This window comes from Lepidochelys kempii, chromosome 9, assembly GCF_965140265.1.
Source record: "Lepidochelys kempii isolate rLepKem1 chromosome 9, rLepKem1.hap2, whole genome shotgun sequence".
In the NCBI taxonomy this organism is placed as follows: domain Eukaryota; kingdom Metazoa; phylum Chordata; order Testudines; family Cheloniidae; genus Lepidochelys; species Lepidochelys kempii.
In genome coordinates this window covers 72,216,361-72,238,282 of record NC_133264.1, presented here as the reverse complement: position 1 = coordinate 72,238,282, position 21,922 = coordinate 72,216,361, and positions in this window count along the sequence as shown.

Below are 21,922 nucleotides of genomic sequence, written 5' to 3'. Positions count from 1 at the left end.
TTGGCCCTAAACACTGCATCCAGCTGAGGTTCCTAATCCTGGTCCTTTTTTCAGCAGATCCTGTTTTTTGGAAAGTAAATTTTGTGGCACTGGAGAAGTATTACAAAGGTTTTCAGCAGCCAAGAATTCTTTAGCAAGATTCCTGGTGCCTGCATCCCATGAGTGCCGGGAGGATTGTTAGCATTGCTAGTGGTGCTAGACGTCCCACAGAGGGTGGGGCAGAGGCAGAGCAGAGCCCTAACTCTACCTCTCCTCCCTCACGGGCTTTGTCTGGGCCTGGTGGTGAATGGAACAAACTCCTCCAGTGAAAGAGTAGCATTTCCCAGGGGCCAGAGAAGCATTTAGCATCCTCAGCAGACAGAATGCCTCTAGAAACAGTCTCCTGCCTTTAAAAACAACCAGAGTAGAACCCTAAATATTTAAATCTGCATCTGTGAAATACTGGAAACAACTTTCTACTGGTACATGCACTGTAATGGATATAAATGGTCAGTGTTTTTTTTTTTTTAAATATGAATTCTCTGCTAAAATGAAAATAGTTTGTTTTGCTCCAGTCCAATTACAGCAGTTGAGTGAACTAATCCGTTTAGCTTCTTCTAAGGAAACTCCTCTGATGCATGAATGATTGTTTTAATCAAATCTAACATCTTCCAAAATTTGCTGATTTGCTAGTGCACCTTAAAAGGCACAGCTAGCCTGATCATGCCTTCTATCTATCTTTTGAGGGAACACTTTCTGTTCACCTGCTAATGTTACCTTTTATTTGTCATTCTCAGGTAGGAACCCATTACACTCTTGTGAGTTTCTGAAAAGCTAAGCGAACTGCTTCCTCCTCTCCTCCTCCTACCCATTGCTTTTTTACTTTATAAAAGTGTGAATGCTTCATTAACACTTCCTGGGTTATAAACATCTATTGGGGAAAAAAGTATGAACAACCTGTATCCTTTATCCATTACAGATAAAGCCCAGCCAGGAAAACTCTATGCACACCTAGGGGTTGAATCCTTTCTTTCTATACCCTAAAGCACTGCAGAAAAATCTGGTGTGATGGCCTGAAAGGGAGATATATTTTTAATCTTTGAGACCTATGAAAGATGAGCTTCAGTTGCTTGTACTGTTGTGCAGTTGTTGATGTGTATCCTATGGCACTTAGGACACATCATCTGGGGAAGATGGGTGCTATATTGTTTAATCTACCTAAATTCTCGACAGAAACGATGATATATGTCATGGAAGGACGAAAGTTCAACAGAATAACATTAACTCTAGAATCTACAATTGGAAGCACCATATTGCGATTATATTTTTGCTCTTTTGCAAGGATTCAAATGGGGACAAGGAGGAGAGAAGAGAAAGAAAAGTTAAATGTAATCAATCTGCCACTCTGTACTAATATCACCTGACAAGGAAGAAAACAGCAATCTTGTGATAATTATATGGCTGATATTGGGAGTTTTCAGACAAAAAATATGCTACTGATGAACTGTAATGGTAATGCATTGCTGTATCATAGTCCCCGAGCTGTGCACTTTTCCATTGTAAACCCATCTTTTCAGGGATTTCTCTCACCTATTAATAGTCAGTCTAGACAAACTCAACATGCAAGTCTTAGGCATGAAAAAAAACCCAAAACTTTAAAATATTGTTGAAATTGATTCACTAGTTTTCAAATCCAGTGTAAAGAATAAAATAAATTTTATATATGTGACTGATTTTAAACACATTTTTGCATGTTAAGCACAAATAAAAGGCAACAGGCCTCATTTTTATTGAGACACAACCACAGCAAATTAGTCAAAATACATTTTGTTAATTTTTGAAATCTAACAAAAACATCTGATAGTCTTTAAATGGAATTTTTTCAGATTTTTTGTTCTGTCTTCAGTGCCCTAAAATCAATCATTTACCAAATATAAGATTTTAGCTCAGTGTGAACATAGGAATTAATTGTGTCAGTTTGTCACCTGTTAGATCTGTAATGTGTTTTATATAGATGTATCAATCCATATTATTCCCTTCCCTGCATGCTGTTTACTTCTGGAGGATGCATCTCTTTATAACTGGACACATCCATTGCTATCAAAAGCTAAAGAGTGACTAATACTGTAGTCTGATAAGACAAGGATGTGACATCTTAGACTGTTGTAGTTCTTTTAAAAATGTTATAATGTCCATAACCTGTGTGCAGACCCTCCTCCCTAAGCATGATGAACATAAGAGGGTTTCAGGTTCAGGATTGGGCCCCACCATTTGCAGCACACAAAATGGAATGGTATACAGCTGTCTGGTGCCATCATACTGCAAACACTTTTCTGTCTGTCCCACACCCACAACCCTCCCAACCAGGTTAAGAAATATCTGAAGTTCCAAGATTACACAGCAGGGATGGCGAAAGGTCAGTTACTATTAAATGTTTACAGAAAACACTGCTAGCAATTCTAAATGTATCTTAACTCACAACACAGAAAAGGGGTGTATAAATGTTTTTAGGACTTGGTTCACAGGCAGAAAATCAAAACACATTTCAAGTAACAATACAGGCAAAGCATCTGTCACTGGACAATGATTAAAGCCTGGTCTACACTACACAGTTAGGTTGACACGAGCTACCTTGCATCAACCTAGCTGTGGAAGTGTCTTCACTTAAATTTGGCTCCCTCCAAGGCAAGTGCCTCTCTATGACAATTTAGTAACACCACCTCCCTGCGCGGTGCAGTGTCACGCTTGATGTAATTAGGTCAACGCACTGTCAGTATGGTCACTGTGTTGCTTACGTCGACTTACTGGCTTTCAGGAGCTCTCCCACAATGACCACCTGACAATATAATTGATACAAGTGCGCCAGGTGAGGATGCACATTGCTGACACAAGGAGCTAAGTGTGCACACATATGAGATTTAATAAATGTGGTGGCAGTATGCCGACGTAAGTTAGGTCAATATAATTTTGAAGTGTAGATGTGGCCTAACTGGCTCCTCTTTCCCTACTCCAAACATTGATCAGTTTCAATCACAGTAGTGATTAGTACTCCATAAAAGCTGCTAAGTGCAGTTAGCACTGCTGTCAAGGTTCCTCCCCCACTCTGAACTCTAGGGTACAGATGTGGGGACCTGCATGAAAGCCCCCTAAGTTTATTCTTACCAGCTTAGGTTAAACGCTGCCACCATCAAAGTGTTACACAAACAACAGGGGAAGTGCCCACTTGGAAACGTCTCCCCCCCAAAATATCCCCCCAAGCACTACACCTCCTTTTCTGGGGAAGGCTTGATAAAAAAATTTGCATAGGTGAACACAGACCCAAACCCTTGGATCTTAAGAAGAATGAAAAAGCAATCAGGTTCTTAAAAGAGAATTTTAATTAAAGAAAAAGTAAAAGAATCACCTCTGTAAAATCAGGATGGTAAATACCTTACAGGGTAATCAGATTCCAAACATAGAGAATCCCTCTAGGCAAAACCTTAAATTACGAAAGACACAAAAACAGGAATATATGTTCCATTCAGCACAACTTATTTTATCAGCCATTTAAACAAAACAGAATCTAAATGCATATCTAACTAGATTGCTTATTAACTCTTTACAGGAGTTCTGAGCTGTATTCCTCCTCTGTTCCCGGCAAAAGCATCACACAGACAGAGAGAGCCTTTGTTCCCCCCTCCCTCCAGCTTTAAAAGTATCTTGGCTCCTCATTGGTCATTTTGGTCAGGTGCCAGTGAGGTTATCTTAGCTTCTTAACCCTTTACAGGTAAAAGGGTTTTTCCTCTGGCCAGGAGGGATTTAAAGGTGTTTACCCTTCCCTTTATATTTATGACAACTGCTGATAAACAATTATTAAAAAAAGAATGGGTTCATCACCATCTCAAGCAAATGCTGATAAAGTTGTTGAGAGATTGAGTGCTCCTGATAACAGAGGTTTGTAAACAAGTGTGAACAGTGAAGACAAAAGCTTTGCACAATAACCACATTACAACTTCGCTGATACTCTCAACAGTGCAACCCCAACCTTAAGGTGATAACTAGTGAAGGTGCCCTGTTATACTTGTCTGTAACATGTAAATTGTCACTGGAATGAATGGCTAATGACCTTTGGCTACAGAGGAACAAAACCCTTTCAAAGCTATGTAGCTCCACAATGTTCACTTAGTGCTTTTCCAGTAGCTTTGCACACGATGTAGAGGTGTCCCTCAGCACAGGCAGATGTCATCCTCTGCTTCCCTCCTGTGCCAACATGTGTACACAGATGGCATCTCTGATTTCTCTTGCCTGCTGGGAACCAGGACCAGTCTGCAAGGGGGTGAGTTCCAGCTGTCTATAGAGAGTTTGTAAACCAGACTTGTCCTGAGCCCACTCGCAAACACTCCCCTTTACCCTCACAAATGTTATGAAGTGTGCAGCAGGTGAGAATTACACACATGGCATTGGCCAGTTTGGCATCTAGACAAGCGTGTAGGCATCACCAATGAAATTTCAGCTTACAAAATGTGCACTCCATTACCGTTCTGCAGCTACTGAGTTTGTAACTGAATTCACTTTTCCCGGACTTCAGTGTCAGGGTACAGTTTTCTGAGCCAAATTAGAAGGGAATATGTGGGGGTCCTCCAAAATAACAGTTGGCACAGACACATTCATAGAATCATAGAATATCAGGGTTGGAAGGGACCTCAGGAGGTCATCTAGTCCAACCCCCTGCTCAAAGCAGGACCAATCCCCAATTAAATCATCCAGCCAGGGCTTTGTGGAGAACCATATAGTTTCTGGGAAATTAAGTCCCTTCTTTCCTCTTCAAGTATAATCCCCATCTCCACAACACACTGGCATCACATACTTTTCCAGTGTTGGTATTCATGAACCTGCCTCTATGGTCCACTAAGCCTTGCAGAATGAACAAATTGTAATCTTTTTGATTCATATACTTACTCACCCCTTTTGATAGGCAAAATATTGGATATGGGTGCCATTTGTGGCCCCACCACAGTTTGGAAACCCCACATTCTGAAATCCAACTCTTGTTTCTGGAATTTTCCCTACGGCAACCACCCCTGGTAGATCAGTGTCAATTGCCTTGCAAACCTGCACAACCATGAACCTGGCAGTTGAAGTTTCAACCCTGAAGTGGTTAGCAATTAAACTTATAGCTGTCTGGTGTTGCCAGCTTCTACAAGGCAATAGCTACCCACATCTGCTCTGGTATGGCTTTGCTGAATCAAGTGTTCTGGCACTTGAGATTTGGTACAAGCCCCTCACAAAACTCCACAAAGGCCTCTTTCCTCATTTGAAAGTTCTGAAGCCACCATTTGTCATTCCAGGGTTCCAAAAATGATATGATTCCACCACAGGGTGTTGGTTCTCCTGTACCAGAATCAATGGGCCACCCATTGGCACACCATGGCAATACCAGTATTCACCATATTTTTACCCTGGGAGCTGAATGAATTGCCATTCACCCTTCAAGGTCAGCCGTCTTCTATGTGTCAGAAAGTTCTGTCCAAATTCCATCCAGCATTTTCCTGATCATCTACTCTGCTGCATAGACATTTGTCCCATGCTAAGGAGTTGGAGCAGAATCATATCATCTTCCCATGTGTCTTCCACCCAGTGTGGGCAACGTGATCAGAAACTGCCATCAGCAAATATTTGAAGCTGTGGGAGCGGGGGGATTGGTACCAACATCACACAGCAAAGTGGCTCCCTGTGCTCACAGAACCCTGGGATGCCACCCCTGAAATGGTAGTGCTAATGTCATGTAATGGTGAAAATGTTCACTTGGGTATATGTGTGTACATAGCGATATATCTGTGTCCAGCACAGCATATATAGACACTTAATGGTACGCGGGAAAACCTAAGCATGTACATGCTCAACTAACCAAGTATGTGCACATTATAGATGTAATCTAAGTCACTTTTGAAAATGGATTTAGTTAGTTTTGGTATGAAATCCTAGTGACTTTACTCATACATATAGTGCAACTGACTTCAGTCAGACTAGGTGCATGGGTAAAATGAACATGTACAGGCCCAATAAGTTTAATTCTTTTGTTTTAAGTGTGTATTTTTATTGAGTATTCATTTATTCATTTACTGAATTCATTCAAACTGAGTATCCATCTGTTTTTATTCATCTACATATTTGCCTTTGGGATGCAATGTCAAGTGTCACTTTTACTTTGGGGAGAGGTCTTTTGAATAGCTAGATGAAAGAATGTTGTTCTGACTAAATCCACATTTTTACACTGGAAGCCAATGGAAAGCTATTACTAATGATATGCATCTCATTAGCAAATGGAACCCTTTTTAAAAGTAGTCTTCATCTATTTTTTATAATTATCATCACTGTCTCCATTTTCTTCCTCCTCCTCTGAAGTGAAACTTGAAATATGTGAAAGCTTTTACCGTAGAGATCATTATGAGGAAACTGAGGTAGAGAACACTAACTGGGGCAATTATGTTTCTGCCAACTGTAGCACTAAATCTAACAATTGGACATGTGATTATGGAAAGTTAGTTTCTTCACTGGATTCTCACTTTACCAGTAATTAAAAAGGTATCATCTAATAACTATAAGTGGTAGAATAAAAATGCTTTTTTTGCTGTTGAATATGCAGATTGATTCTACTCTATGGGGTTGACAAAAGCTCCACATTATTCAGGTCTTCCATTACTACAGTGAAAGAGTAGAGCTGTGGTCAGTGATGGCCACGGTTTTTCCTCTCTTACTCTTATCCTAATGTTTATAGATATACAAGTTAGAAAGAGTGATACATTATCACTCTCTCATGAGCTGTAAAGTGGGTTTACATTGGTGTTACTGAGGATACAGTATGAAAACAATGGAGATGTAGGGTTGTAGCTGAGTTCATAAATTGGCCTGAAGAATCTCTATTACAGGTGATAATGTATGAATCAAAAAGAAGCACCTTAACTGTGAGAGCCTACAGTAAAATTGCCTCACTGGTGGTTCATCTTTTCATGTGCACACGGAACAGGTATGTTCAGGAAATCAGTAAGACACAATGAATATAGAATCTCGCCATTTCATTTTTACCAAGTAATCTTTTAAGGAATCACTTTTTAAGACTAACATTGCCTATGCTGTAGACCTATTTAGCTCCTCTTAACTTGGCACTGGCACTTGTTTAGTCTTATTGGAAAGCCTCGCACACTTTGCTTTAGCAAACAAAACAAATGTGGCACCTCAGTTACAAATACTATTAAGTATTTAAGCAGGCCTCTTTATAGCAATTATTCAGAACACACTTTCTCTACAGCCAGGTATGTTCTTACCAAATGATAAACAAGCCTAAACACGAAAAATCTACAGCACCCTGACTCTTCTGACTGGGAAATGAGTGATTAAATAGCTAAGCATGCAATGTAATTACTGACACACGGAAAGAAAGCATATGTTTGCTCATTTGTTTTGTTTTTCCCACACCATCAAGAATTGGAGGTTACATTTATTTTGGCTGAGTAAGAACACATTGTTACCATACCACCCAGATAGACACACCTTTTGTCATTTGTAGCAAGAATATTAAGGGACCCAGACATGCCATCATTATGTGGTACCATTCCAACTAAAGTCAGTGGGAGCAGCACCTACATATCAGAAGGCAGAATTGGGCCAAAGCACTACTTAAAATGAAAGTCGGTAACTATAATGTAATCCTGGGCTAAATTCTTTTCAAAAGTACTCCGGTACAACTTCACTGAGATTGGACCAGTGTAAGTGAAATGAGGAATATTTGATCTACAAAGTAGCAAAGGCTACTGGTATTGAAATGTTTTTATTTGTTTAAACAAACATATACACAGCATATGCAGTAATGGTAATGAATTTCAAATGTATGTTATCAGCATTCCTTTAAAATCTACATATAGGAATAATCAATTTAAAATATATGTATTACGTATGGGAAAGTTTATAATTTTATAAGAGTATAAATTGTAAGTTTTTCTTCCCCCATTCAATTCCCCATATGAAATACTTGGTCATAATTTAATAGAAGTTTTAATGAATGGTTAAGCAATTGTTATATAACATCCAAGAAATACTGGTTGTTTATGTTTTAGAACCATCTATAACACCTACTGCTGTGCTCTAACATCTATTAGAAATGTGTGAATCCTTTCCTCAAGTATATATAAAGAGTATAGTTATACAAAGTGTGAACAAACTCTTGTTAATGAGAAGTTAGAAACATTTTAAATAAAAATTCATACTTTTAAAACATTATTTTTGTTTATTTAATTGTACTTGTAACAGATAAGACAATTTTCTGAAGTATCCTGAAAAACACCTTACTGAATTAAGTTTAAGTATCTTAGGAGTTCATTGCTTTACAAAAATCAAATGTTTATACATTATTGTGGGATTGTATAGAAGGTATGTAGCAGGGTAAGACATGACTAATGCAAACCTTGCTAAGTATTATGAGTGCCAGTTATGTATGAAGCTTATGCATTTTGAAGCTTCACCTTCAGAAGTATTTGTCTGCTGATCCCCTGTTACATGAGGACAAGATCAGAGGCCCAAACAGTACAAAGGAGTGACTCTCAGATACACAGATGTGCTTGTTCTGAGCCAACGTGGTTATAAACTTGTAAACCAACAGATATAAATCATCCACTTCCTAGAAGGAAGAAGCATAATGCTTTTTCCAATTGGTTAGCATGATTTTTTGATCTACAATATTACTATTAAAATATCTACTAGCTGGTTTTGTTTCTTTCTAATTTGGTATTATTAAACAACTACTCCATAACATAGCTGGTCAGGAATCCACCTGTGGATTCCTGACCAACTATGTTAATTCCTGCCCAATCCTAAAAGCGAATTACTGCATCCAGTATGAAGGAGCAGTGGCAGAATTTCTGAAAATGTCAAATCTTTTTTAGCCCAACCTTGCTAAACCCACAGATGTGTAGAAATTCCCTTATGTCCTATTAATAGTATTGATGGATTCAAAGATTCTGTTTTGTGCTCTGTTACTTTACAAGGACCCTTAAAAGTGTGAGACCAGGAGTCAGAATACACTGTGCTCATTGACCTTTTGCTTCAGTATGTCATTTCAGTCTCTTGTGCAGAGAATGTCTGGTTTTGCTCTGAGGTTTGGGGACAAAGATTTTCCTTTGAATAGTAGCAACAACTGATTCTACAGAAGCCAAACTTTATTAGAAAAAGTCTCAGCAATTCTTTTTTTTCCACCTTCCTTAAAATTATTGGCTCAGGATGTTCCTGCTTGATTCACGTGCAGAGGGGAACCTCCCTGTGAGGATCCCCTTTGAATATGGGGAAGGGATTTTAATCACTTTTATTGGCATTTCCTATCCTTTCTTCTGGATGGAACTTTACAAGTCCAAGGTCTGAGGTGGGGATAAGTGTGAAAGCTGAATGAGCTGAGAGAAGAAGGCAGGGTGTAGGGCAAAGCATACTGTCCTTGTAATGGCTCCAAGGAACTTAAGCAGAAAGGTTAAATACTACCTGAGGCTTTATTAACTTTTGCACTGAGCGGCTCCCCTGGGGTTCTGGCCCACCAGGGGCCAGTACTCATGCAAAAGTGTAGTACTTCTGTTTGGCTGGCCTGGACTGGTCATGTATTCCTGGGGTACATAGATTTATGGGCAAGCACCATGGACTGTTCTACAAGTCCCATGACCTATCCCCCATCCCTCTGATAGGATGATCAGAAGAACTCCACAAGGGGATATTCATGCAATTTCCCTCCCCATCCCAAAAGCCCCTCTTGTGGTTTGTCCAGGAGGGCATGGTTAAGTACTTGTTAGTTTGATGATAAAACAGCTGCTTCAGGGTAGCCATTCTGTATCCACCAACCACACGTAAATTATCTATTCCTATATGGAATTGTAGAGAGACAAGGTGGGTGAGGTAATGTATGGAACCATATCAGATTGAATAAGGTTAAAAGATGTAACCTGTTCTCATCTATGCAATAGTTAAAGAAGTGGAGTAACCTGTCCTTACAGTTCTAGACATGCAGGCTACAGCTCCCACACTGATGATGTAAGGGAAATGTACTCAATAGTATCTTTTTTATACAAGTAACTAGCATGAGTGTCAATATTGTTCAGTTTAGTATTAAAGGATGATTGGATAGTAAAAGGCATGTGATTTAAGTTTATCAAATTTGCATCAGGCACTCATCAAAGTCATTCTAGGCACATCTAAATTAATTCTGTTGCATGTTGAATAATCCTGTACTCCAAGATAACTTAAACAGGCTGTCACCAGGTAACTAGTTGTTACACAAAAGTAGTGGTAAATTCTTTTGGGACAGGTGGAGAGCTGTCTTTCAGATGCCTAAAATAAAGGGAAATACGCTGCATCGATGAGGCCTCCTCAAATTTCAATGAGTTTTAAAGGGTGCTGCTTTTTAATTATATACAGAAAAGTCAACGTTTTTTTTTAAAATTACATACAGAAGAGTCAACGTGGTTTTTGTAAAGGGAAATCATGCCTCACCAAAATGAGTAGAATTATTTGAGGGGGTTAACAAGCATGCAGACAAGAGTGATCCAGTGGATATAGTGTACTTAGATTTTCAGAAAACCTCTGACAAGATCTCTCACCAAAGGCTCATAAGAAAAGTAAGCTGTCATGGGATAAGAAGGAAGGTCCTCTCATGGATCAGTAACTAGTTAAAAGATAGGAAACAAAGGGTAGGAATAAATGGTCAGTTTTCATAATGGAGAGAGGTAACTAGTGGTGTCCCTGAGGGGTCTGCACTGTTCAACATATTCATAAATGATCTGGAAAAAGGGGTAAACAGGGAGGTGGCAAAATTTGCAGATGATACAAAACTACTCAAGATACTTAAGTCCAAAGCACACTGCGAAGAGTTACAAAGGGACCTCACAAAACTGGATGACTGGGCAACAAAATGGCAGATGAAATTTAATGTTGATAAATGCAAAGTAATGCATATTAGAAAACAATTCCAACTATACATATACAATGATGGGGTCTAAATTAGCAGTTAGGAGGAAAAGACATAAAATATCTTATTGCCTCTATATAAATCAATCTTGAATACTGCACGCAGATGTGTTTGCTGTATCTCAAAAAGATATATTGTGAATTGGAAAAGGTACAGAAAAGGGCAACAAAAATTATTAGTAGCGATTAATAAAATTGGGATTTTCAGTTTAGAAAAGAAACTACTAAGGGCTGGTATGACAGAGGTCTATAAAATCATGACTGGAGAAAGTACATAAGGAAGTGTTGTTTATTGTTTCTCATAACACAAGAACAAGGGGTCACCAAAGGAAATTAATAGGCAGCAGGTTTAAAACAAACAGAAGGAAGTATTTCTTCACACAATGCACAGTCAACCTGTGGAACTCTTTTCCTGAGGATGTTGTGAAGGCCAAGATTATAATAGGGTTGAAAAACGAACTAGATACGTTCTTGGAGGATAGGCCCATCACTGGTTATTAGCGAGGATGGGCAAGGATGGTATCCTGATCCTCTGTTTTGCCAGAAGCTGGGAAAGGATGACAGGGAATGGATCACTTGATGATCACTTGTTCTGTTAATTTGCTCTGAACCACCTGGCATTGGCCACTGTTGGGAGACAGGTTACTGGGGTAGATGGACCTTTTATCTGACCCAGCATGAACGTTCTTATGTGCTTATGTTCTTAAATGATTAATATGGGGGTTGCAGGCTACTGCACTGAGGTACAGTGTAACACAACCATGGCATGGTACCTTCTTCTACACCCCCCATATCACAGACAATGCCTTTTTGCATATCACAGACAATGCCTTTTTGCAAAAAAATAGAGTCCTTACTTTTTGTAATGCATTTGGAAATCATGGATAAAGGTGGCTGTATTAGAATTAATACAGTAAAAGTTTTGTGTTTAAGAAATATATTCATTTGTATGCTGTATCGTTCAGACTTTAGTACTTTTGATGAATGCTCCTTTTTACCATGTCTCATTTTGTGACTAGACTGAAAAAAAAAAAGATTACGTGAGAAGCCTCTGTTATTTCACAGTTTGGAGCAGGTGAGGCAGAAAGAGATTATTATCTATGGCTGGTTACAAGAGATGTTAGACTGAGTTGTCTTCTGGTGCAAAATAAAATCAAAAGGAAGATTTATTAGCATTAATTTAGCATTAAGTAATAGAAAAGCTTTACCTATGGAAGGTCATTTTTATTTAACTGGACTCCTATAGTCTTTGCTGTTTGAAGGATTATCTTTCTGCTGTGGTTTTTTGAAAGTTGAGCACATTAAAGAAAATCATTATTCTGTCATTCAGTGATTGCTTTTCAGTAGCATGCTGATGCTTTCCTGATGGAACGTTACTTTGCTGGGTCCTGCTTCCTGCCTGCTGTGAGAATATCTACAGTGGGTCTTCCTTAGTGATGGGAGAACTGGTTTGCATAAAATTAGAACGGACATAAATGTTTCATTTTCCTTCAAACCAAAGAGTCAGACTTTGAGAGGTGAAAATAAATTTGGTTAACTTGAAAACAAGAACGCAAATTTGGGTGGCCAGACAGCAAGTGTGAAAAATTGGGACGAGCGCGGGGGGTAATAGGAGCCTATATAAGAAAAAGACCCCAAAATCAGGACTGCCGCTATAAAATTGGGACATCTGGTCACCCTAACACAAACAAACAAACCAGTCTCTGGCCTTCATCCTGAGGTACCAGAAGCAGAGATTTGTTGAAACAAAGCTCTACTTCTGGTATCATAAAATAAAATGAATACTCCTAACATTTTAAAATTATGTTTGAGATTTTGAAGTGTTTTACAAATACCAATAGCCAGGTAGTTCCACTGAGGCACAGACTAACTGAGAGACAGAATAGATGTTTAACCCTTTTTGCCTTTGAAAAGCTCCCTTGAAGTGTCTTGTGCAAGGTCACAAAGTGTGTCAGAGGCAGTGTGAGGAAAAGAACCCAAGTCAGTCCCACTGTATTAACTTGTGGACATTGTAGTCTCTTTAGGAGGCCAAATTAAAGGAGATTTGAGAGAAGACTCCATGGTTTCTTTCATCAGGCATGCAATAAGTCCTACTAGGGAAAGGTCTTCCAATTGATGCAAAGGCATTAGGATTAGTGATGGTCAAACCTCAAAGAGCTAGGGTGGTGGTGGGGAAATGAGCCCTAGACAAATGAATTAAATATCCTAATATCTGGATGTGTAACTCATCCCAAGCTTTTGGGTGTGGAAATGGAATTGGCAGTACTAAGACACACCAGGCTGTCTTGTGAGTTTTGCAGTACTTCTTCCAGATTTCAGCTGACTTTTGGTTAAGCAGAGTTCAGAAAATCAGGGCTGTATTGTAGTCCTTGTTACTGTTAAGTCAATTTATATTCCTGATCAGGAAGGGCCTTCCTTAGGAGGTAATTCATTCTCCAAGATAATTTATTGTAATTAATTATTCTATCTAGCTTTTTATACTGTACTTATCACCATGGTTTCTGTCACATTTACCTCTTTGTGAAGACCAAAAACAAGGGAATGCAGAGAACTGGTGGGGTTAGTGATGTAGATACTGGGAACTAGCCTAAAAGCACCAATTCATTACAGATAGGTCACTTGTAAGGAACAGTCCTCACAAATGGAATAACACATAATGATGATATTTAGGACTTAGAATAGTCGACATTAAGAAGTTGACATTTACCTAGTTGCTACAATATGCAATAGGAAAATTACAGTTGTTTGCACCACTTAGAATAGGAAATAACTAAAGCATCTCAGATACCAGGGTGTAGCAACTGTTGATTTTCCAATGACCACTGCACATTTCATCTTAAAAGTGCGTTAAGAATAATGGGAAGCCTCAGCCTAGTTGCTAACAGAGAAACTGAGGTTAATCCTAACAGGTTCCCTATTGGACCAATGATGTTTAGATATGGATGAATCTATTTTCCGTGTCTGGTAGTATTTTCTTCTGAGCTTAGCTCTTCTTCTTTCATCACAGAGCTGAAATGATAATCCTAGGACAGCTGACCCACAGATTCTGAGGAAGAGAATAACAAACAGACCTGTGAATAGTTTGCTATTGGAAATAGATAAGGAAAAGCCATCTGTGACCGAAGCTTATCAAGATGATTCATCTCAGCATTTATTGTAAAGTTTTTATTTTTTTGTTTAGTAAAGTATGATGGGAAGTGGAGCAGAGTCTGGCTTGTTAATATTGGTAGATTGAGCATTTGAAACCTATTAAAAAGACTGCAATTTTTGTTGTCTATTTTTTGTTTCAATTGATTAGTATTCCCATTTGTATGACATTGCACCCTTACAAACTGATTAATTTGTTTCTATCAATGTAGTGATTCAAGCAGTTTGAGAACAAAAACATGACTGTAGGAATGGTTATATTGGCCTGTTTAGTGTGACATCGACAGGATTAATTAGCACCTACAGACAGCGACCTACTGTGCTCATTACAATGAGATGGGAACGTTTTGTCTGGATTGGCAGAAGAAAGGCAGTGGCTCCTTTAAGGGTCCCCTTCCCTTCAGGTGTTGGGAAAGGGGTCCCTGGGAGTGATCAGCGAGCAGGGGAGGAAGGCACCACCTGAGAGTGAGCCTCAGGAAAGCCATTGGCTCCTCTGCACATTAGGGAGGTATCAATGGACACCTGCCTCTCCCCTCCAGCCTGAGCCCACTCTCATGGTAGGTGTCCAGTGAAAGTACTCATCCCATAGGGATTTTGTTTCCCTGATAAATCCGAATTGGAAGTGGATTTAGGATAAGGCATTCCCTAAATAAGTTGGGGAACAAGGTTGGGCTCCTAATGTCTGGCACAGCAAAGAGACAACCCCCTTTCTCCAACCTCTTAAACCTCACAAAAGGAAAGGGCAGCAGGGTCCCAGTAACAGGCTGGGACCACCTGAGGGGATGACAGCAGTCCTCCACCAGGAAGAAGTGATTAAGGAAGCAATCATGACTGGCACTGTACCAGTTTTTGCCAGCTAGATCCTAGATGAGTTAAATTAATAAAGCTGAGGCCAAATTAAATCATACCTATTGCATCTCATCTTTCTGTGTGTCCAGGTCTAGGTGTTATAGAGTCAGAGTTTAAAGCCAGAAGAGACCACTGTATCATCTAGTCTGACCACCTGTATATCACAGGCCACCAACACCACTCAGCACCTGTCCATTAAATGCAACACCTGAAATTAGACCAAGATATTACAGCCCATAGGAGACTAGACTGTTCTGTGCTACAGGCAGAGACTGGGAGGTACAGAGGTGCACCAGAGCTTGTGGCCACTGCAAAGGCAGGGAAATGATTAAGTGAGATATACTCAGATAATCTTGGCAAGTAACCCACACCTAAACACTGCAGAGGAAGGCAAAAAACAACAAAAATCTCAAGGTCACTGCCACTCTGACCTGGGGAAAATTCCTTCTCAACCTCACATATGGCCATCAGTTAGACCCTGAGCATGTGAGCAAGAAGCAGCATCTGAGAGAGAGAGAATGTGCTAACTGCTTAGGCTAAACTATCTATTTGATCTTGTATTTAGCTTTGACAATCTGAGTACCTTTCCTAGACCCAAAGAAGAGCCCTGTCTAAGCTTGAAAGCTTGTCTCTCTCAATATTACCCCACCCTCATTGTCTCTCTCTGTGAGACAGTAACTGAGTCCTGCTCTTGATTAAATAAATGTGCAATTCAAGATGCTGCAAAAATAGCTCTTTATGGATATAAAACAATCCATCAACATGATTTTGCTAACTAATAATAGTCTGTGGATGAACTACAGGACTTTTGCAATCACCACACAGAATCCTGGGAAGGAAACTTCTGCTCCCAAGTTTCAGCTGAAATCAGTCACTTCATAATGTGCCAATATTCCATCCACATGCAGCTAGACTTTCCTTAGCCTTGACCTCTAAGATCATCTCATTTTCAGAACTCCGACCTCCCCTGCTCCCAATACTGGGGACAGACTTCCCGCAGACACAGCACTGACAAGAGAAGGAAAAAGATCCTGCTGAAACTGTATATGTACCACACATTGGAAACATAAGATTCTAGTAAAGCTACTGCTTTGTACCCAACTGGCATAACTTTGAAGTGACAAGAGACACCCAAAGTCCTTAGCTTCCTCGACTGGCTCCCTATAGATATAAGAAAGCAAACATTCCTTCTGTTTTGCAGGATGGATAATATACAGTATGCTGAAGGATTGATGACAGACATGCACATGCAGCAGAGAAGGGATTTCTATGCTTTTCCTTCCAGTTCATTATCCTCGAGAACTTTTTCCTTAAAAAAAAAATTTACCCTTCTGAATTCCAGTTCTATTTAAGGAATTCAATTAGTTTATAGATTTGTAGAAATTTAAGGAGAGAACATTTTCTCCCATTTAAGTCTATTCTACTGCTGTTTTGTATGAAAACCCTATTTTCTAGCCAATATTCAACAAATGCTAACTGTATACTTTACATTTGTCTATACTATTTGTGCCAAACATACAATCTTTTAATTTATTTCACACTCCGATATTCCTTTAAGAACTCCCCTGGATAGTTATAAACATTCTTTACTGGCTTCAGAGCATGACTTATCTATTTATACTGTAAGTACTTCAGGGCCAAAACTGTGGGAACCTGTGCTACTGGTTCACAGTGGTTACAGAGGATCCATGAGCCTCCACCCAACTCCATGAATTTCATCCACCAGAAAAAGCATGCACTCTGGGCCTTCTGCACAACATTCCCCAGTACTGTGGCATTCAGAGTCAAGCGCATTACAGATGGACCAGATATAGGAGAGGGTGAAATAGGGGTGTATAGATGCATGGTCCTGTGGCCAGGCAATTCTGCACACTTACAATGGCCCATGGGGCCATTGCAACTGCAGTGCAAGTGAGCTGTCCTCCCAAATAAGGGAGATGTAAACCGATACTCCTCCTTCTCTGCATTGCATGGGATGAACTCCACCTTGTGGCTTTATTCACTAGCTAAAGATCATGCATATCTACGGCCTATAACAAAATCTCATTTTCCAACTCCTGTAATCTGACAGGATTTCCCAACACCCTGATATGACCCTTTTGGGGTAAGTTACACAACAGTCACATCTCCTCATCACCTTTTTCAAGGGAGATCACCCTGAGCTCCTGAAATCTTTGCTTATGAAATACCAATTTATTGCCAGTCCAAAGAGTAAACTTGGGTTTGAGCTAATACAGCACTGAATTAGGAATACAGGAGACCTGAATACTGAGGGAGCTCAGATCTTTTGTCAGGTTTCCTGCAGCCTGGCTCATGACTTGTCTTAACATGACAGCAGATAGAGATCAAATAATATAGTCTTGCTCAGTAGATTTTTCAATTTAAGTTTATTACTTTAAGTTACTGTTTACACCCTCTTAATATTTCTGTTTATTTAATGTATTTAAGTCACTAGGTACTTTAAAAGCCATCCTCTGCACTTCCTTTAACCCGATTGGGAAACACAGACCCCTCTGTACAAAGTTACCAGTTATTTATTATTTGCTAAGGGCCACTGTGCTCATCAATGTACAATATACAAATAAAAATAGGATCCTGGAGCTTACAATCTAAGATACAGGCAAAAGTGCAAGAAGACTGCACTGGGAGACCTAGAGAATGGTGATAATAATATAGAAAGTATTAGGCAGTTTTGGTAATATAATGGCAATGGCTTTATAAAGACAGGGGTTGACAGCAATATAATGAAATAGGTTAGCATTTTTTTGTGGGCCTCATGGAAAAGTGGTTATTTAAGAGAGATTTAAATGGAGAGAGTGGGAGCCTGGAGCAGTGAAATAAGCCATAAGGAACAGCATTTCCAGGCAGAGAGGGGAGTCTGCAAATATTAAGAAAGTCATAATTTATTTGTTCTCCACTGTCCAGTAAAGACTGTTTTGACACTGCTTCTCAGTATTGAAGATCTCACTTGTCAGCAAAGCCCACTAATAGGAAAGATGTAATTGTGATTGGTTTTTTTTTGCTTTTTCAGTTGAGATCCATGAAAAGTGAAAACACCAAAACTGAAAATATCTAAATCCATCTATGACTTTTGGTGATCTTATGGCACTGAACATTTGTCGTAATTGTTACCACAGAAAATGGTATGATTGGCTGAAGTGTTCAAATAAGTTATTACAAGAAGGACATGTTAATTAGCTCTCCTAGTTTGCTTCCTAACACAAGAGATTCTCCATAGGTATGAACAAAACATAAGCACACATATGGTAGAACTAAAATCTATTTTTGTTGAATAGAGTTCTCTTGTTATCTCAGCATGCACTGCATGAGACCACATATCGTTTTTCAACCATCTGCACATCTTACAGCATTGTGGACCAAAAATACCCTAATTATCCAGACACCAACATTTTATTTGGGTGTTTTGTAATCATGAGTTCACTGGTATATCATTAATCATCAATGGTTTGTTTGGTATCTGTGTAGATGCCAATGATGCCACTTGCATTTCTATAGACATTATATTATACAAATCAGATGATAGAAGTTAATGCTATGCTATGAAGTTAATGCTAAGAACAAGTATCCAGTTGTGATCATCCCTTGTTGAATGGCTAGTGGAGAATGTCAGTTATACTGTGAGTACGAAGTATCAAATGGAGACTGATGGATTGTCATGGTGTGGCGACTCACCCCCGCAGTGCCTCCTGCTGGTCGTCCAGGGAATTAGCGTTCCAGCCTCCAAAGCGCCCTCTGCAGGCTAGTGTCCTGCTTGCTGCTGGGCCCCCCCATGTCCCTCCTGGACCCTGGTGCCCCTTTTACCCAGGGCGCTGGCTCCTGGCAGTATTCCCACAGTCTCTGGGTCTCCCCTCCCCGGGGAACCCCCACCCAGTATCCCCACCTCACCTCAGTCTTTGGCTACTGCCAGTCGCCATTGAGCCCCCACACACTGGGGCAGACTGCAGTAGAAAGCCAATCATCACAGGCAAGGGGGGTTTGGACCTGCTGCCTCTGCCTACCTTTGGCTGCCCCCTGCAACCCCAGTACCTATTTAGCCTTACTCTAGGCCTGCAGCCTGGGGGGGTTTCCAGGCTGAGCTCTCCAGCTCCTCTGGCCTTCCCCCAGCCCTGCTCCACCTCAGGTATTCTCTCAGCTTCCCAGCAGCCAGGCCCCTCTCCCTCAACAAGGTAGAGGGAGCATCTCTACTCCTGGCCCACTGCTCTCTTATAAGGGCAAGCTGAACCCTGATTGGGGCATGGCCACAGCTGAGTCTACTTCCCCCAATCAGATGGGGAACTGCTTGCTCCCAGGCACAGCCCTCTCCTGGGCTGTTTTAAGCCCTTTAAGGCTGGAGTGGGTGACCACCCCGCTACATGGATACAAAAGCAACTGCTCAAATGAGAACCCCTAACTCTTCCAATGACATCATCTACAATGGTACAATTTCCAGTTTAAACCCCAGGCCATCAGTCCCATGATCCCACCCTTGGTCATGCCCATTTTGGCACCTATCTCCCAAAACTGCCTTCACCCTTTTCACCAAACCCTTACCTGCTTCCACAATGGACTGGAAGATCCTCTTTAAGTGGTAAATAGCTCTACAACTGACATATAAACAGAGAGAGCTACAAGTGACCATGTTGCATGTTAAAGACAATGTAATCTTCTCTTAAGGAATCTGGGAGTGTAAACCTACTAATTCAGGTGGTTAAAATGCACCAGAAAACTTGGAATCCATATCAGGGTACTCACTAGCTTATTGTACAGATGCCTATAAGATTTCACATACTACCTAGGAGCTTATTTTAGAACAACTACAACAAAAAATTGTCGCAGAAAGGCAATGGCAGGCTAACTTGGTAGACAGAATTCACTTCATGCAATTCACGCAGCTGTTGTAAATGTATCTTAACCCATAACAGTTGTCTAAATATGTCTGAGAAAAAGGATTAAAGGCAGATTATGATCAAGAAACAGTTTGGGGGATACTTTATTGTAATGAATTACAAAAAGTAAGACCAGATCTCCCACACTTCTTACTGAGAAAGCAGTTAACATTTCAATACTATCATTTCTGAAATAAAGAGGATTCAAAACACTAGTCAATTTATTATATAAGGCGACTGTAAAACTACATCTGCAACCATGGAAAGCTCTAGGTCTTTTGTTTTTTAAAAAAGTATTTGTGTGTGTGTGTGTGTGTGTGTGTGTGTGTGTGTGTGTGTGGTTCCTAAAATAGTCACCCCAATATTTATGAACATGAAGTTGAAGCCAGACACGCCCTCTCTTGTTATTCTGGGGCCCAATTATGTTCAGGGTACATGAAAAATGTCTCACTTTAGAGAAGAAATTATTAAAGTGCACGTGAGAAACAGCTGCTAACACGATAGCCAGAGGAGAAGGTGGTCACGTTTCCAAGGAATTCTGAATTGCGAGCATGCACACACGGCAGGAGAAGTCTGGTCTCCATATAAGAAAATTCCTTAACCTTCCTAGTTAGCTTATCCCTCCTCTTTAAACTAGAAACAGTAAAGCAGGAGGTGGTTCATCTATGAAAAAGAACAGCTCAGAAGCAGAGAAAGAGCCAGGGCCCACCAATTAAAAAGGGGTGTATTTAAAACAGAGTATTCACCCATACCAGACTGGAAAACAACACATCAAAACCTGAGCTTGACCTGTTCACCTACCAAAACCAGTATGGAAAACAGTATTTACAGCAAGGTGCTCACTTTTATCAGTCATTTGAGTAGCAGAGACTTGGGTAATGCAAATCCCCTATTTTCTCCACTTCACTGCCAAATAACGTCAAAGTTGGTTACATTAAAAGCACCCTTCTTCCAGCTAAGCAATAATAGATTATAAAACCTACTAAAAACAGCTTATTACAGGATTTAGGGTATTCCTTCCCCCACACACATTCAAGAGACTGTAACAGGAAATCAAAGCCTGTGTCCTTTGTGCCAGAGCGGAGCCTACAACTCAATGGTGCGCAACCTGCGGCCCATCAGGGCTAGCCGCTGGCGGGCCGCCAGATGGCTTGTTTACATGTGCATGGTTGCTTGCAGCTCCATAGCTAACTGTGGCCACTGGGAGCTGCGGGCAGCTGTGCACAGGTAAACAAACCATCTGAGGCTTTCTTTGATGAGCTGCGTGCGGTCCATGGGCTGCAAATTGCCCACCACTGCTACAACTAGCCAATAGACACATTGTTAATTTTTTTTATTTATTAAAAAAATCACAATCTCTGGGCATGTGCTATATATTCATTGTAAAGCCTAATAGTAAGTATACACATTAAAGTACTATACCTTTCTTATACAATAATTAAGAACTGTGCAGTGCAGTAGACAACTGGAAAAAATTAAAGAGGCATCATCACTGTAGGTATTCAAGAAGAGGCTAGAAAGGAGGAAGATGTAGATATTAGTTACTAAATGGATTACAAATGGATGATCAAAGTAGTGTCAAGTCATAGCTCTGAGTCTATGTACTTGGCATCTTGGGAGAGACACTCAGTTTACTTGTGTAATCAATACATTTCAATAAGTATCAATCAGTCATAAGTGCCCTTCGTCACTTTTATACGCACACCATACAAACACGTCTGCCATGTGAGCTAATCTTGCTTTTGGCATATACTGATCTCAAGTGAAGGGAATTTATATTATTCCCTTATCATATTAACCAAAAACTATTTTCAAGTTTCCCCCTCCTATTTCCACTGGAGTCACGGGCTCTTCAGTTCAAGTTAAGTGCCTGAAAGCAAAAACTTTACTTTTTATAATTCTTTTTCCAGCTCATGTTCACAGAGCCCCGACATTTTCTTATTCTAGCCATGAATAATGGATGGGCTGTTGTTTTATAACTTCCAAGGAAATTCCACAAGATTATAGATTGTAATAAAGCTAACATATTCTTCCCTTCACTGTCACATGACCACCTTTAACACCGTTTAATTCAGCAATAACCC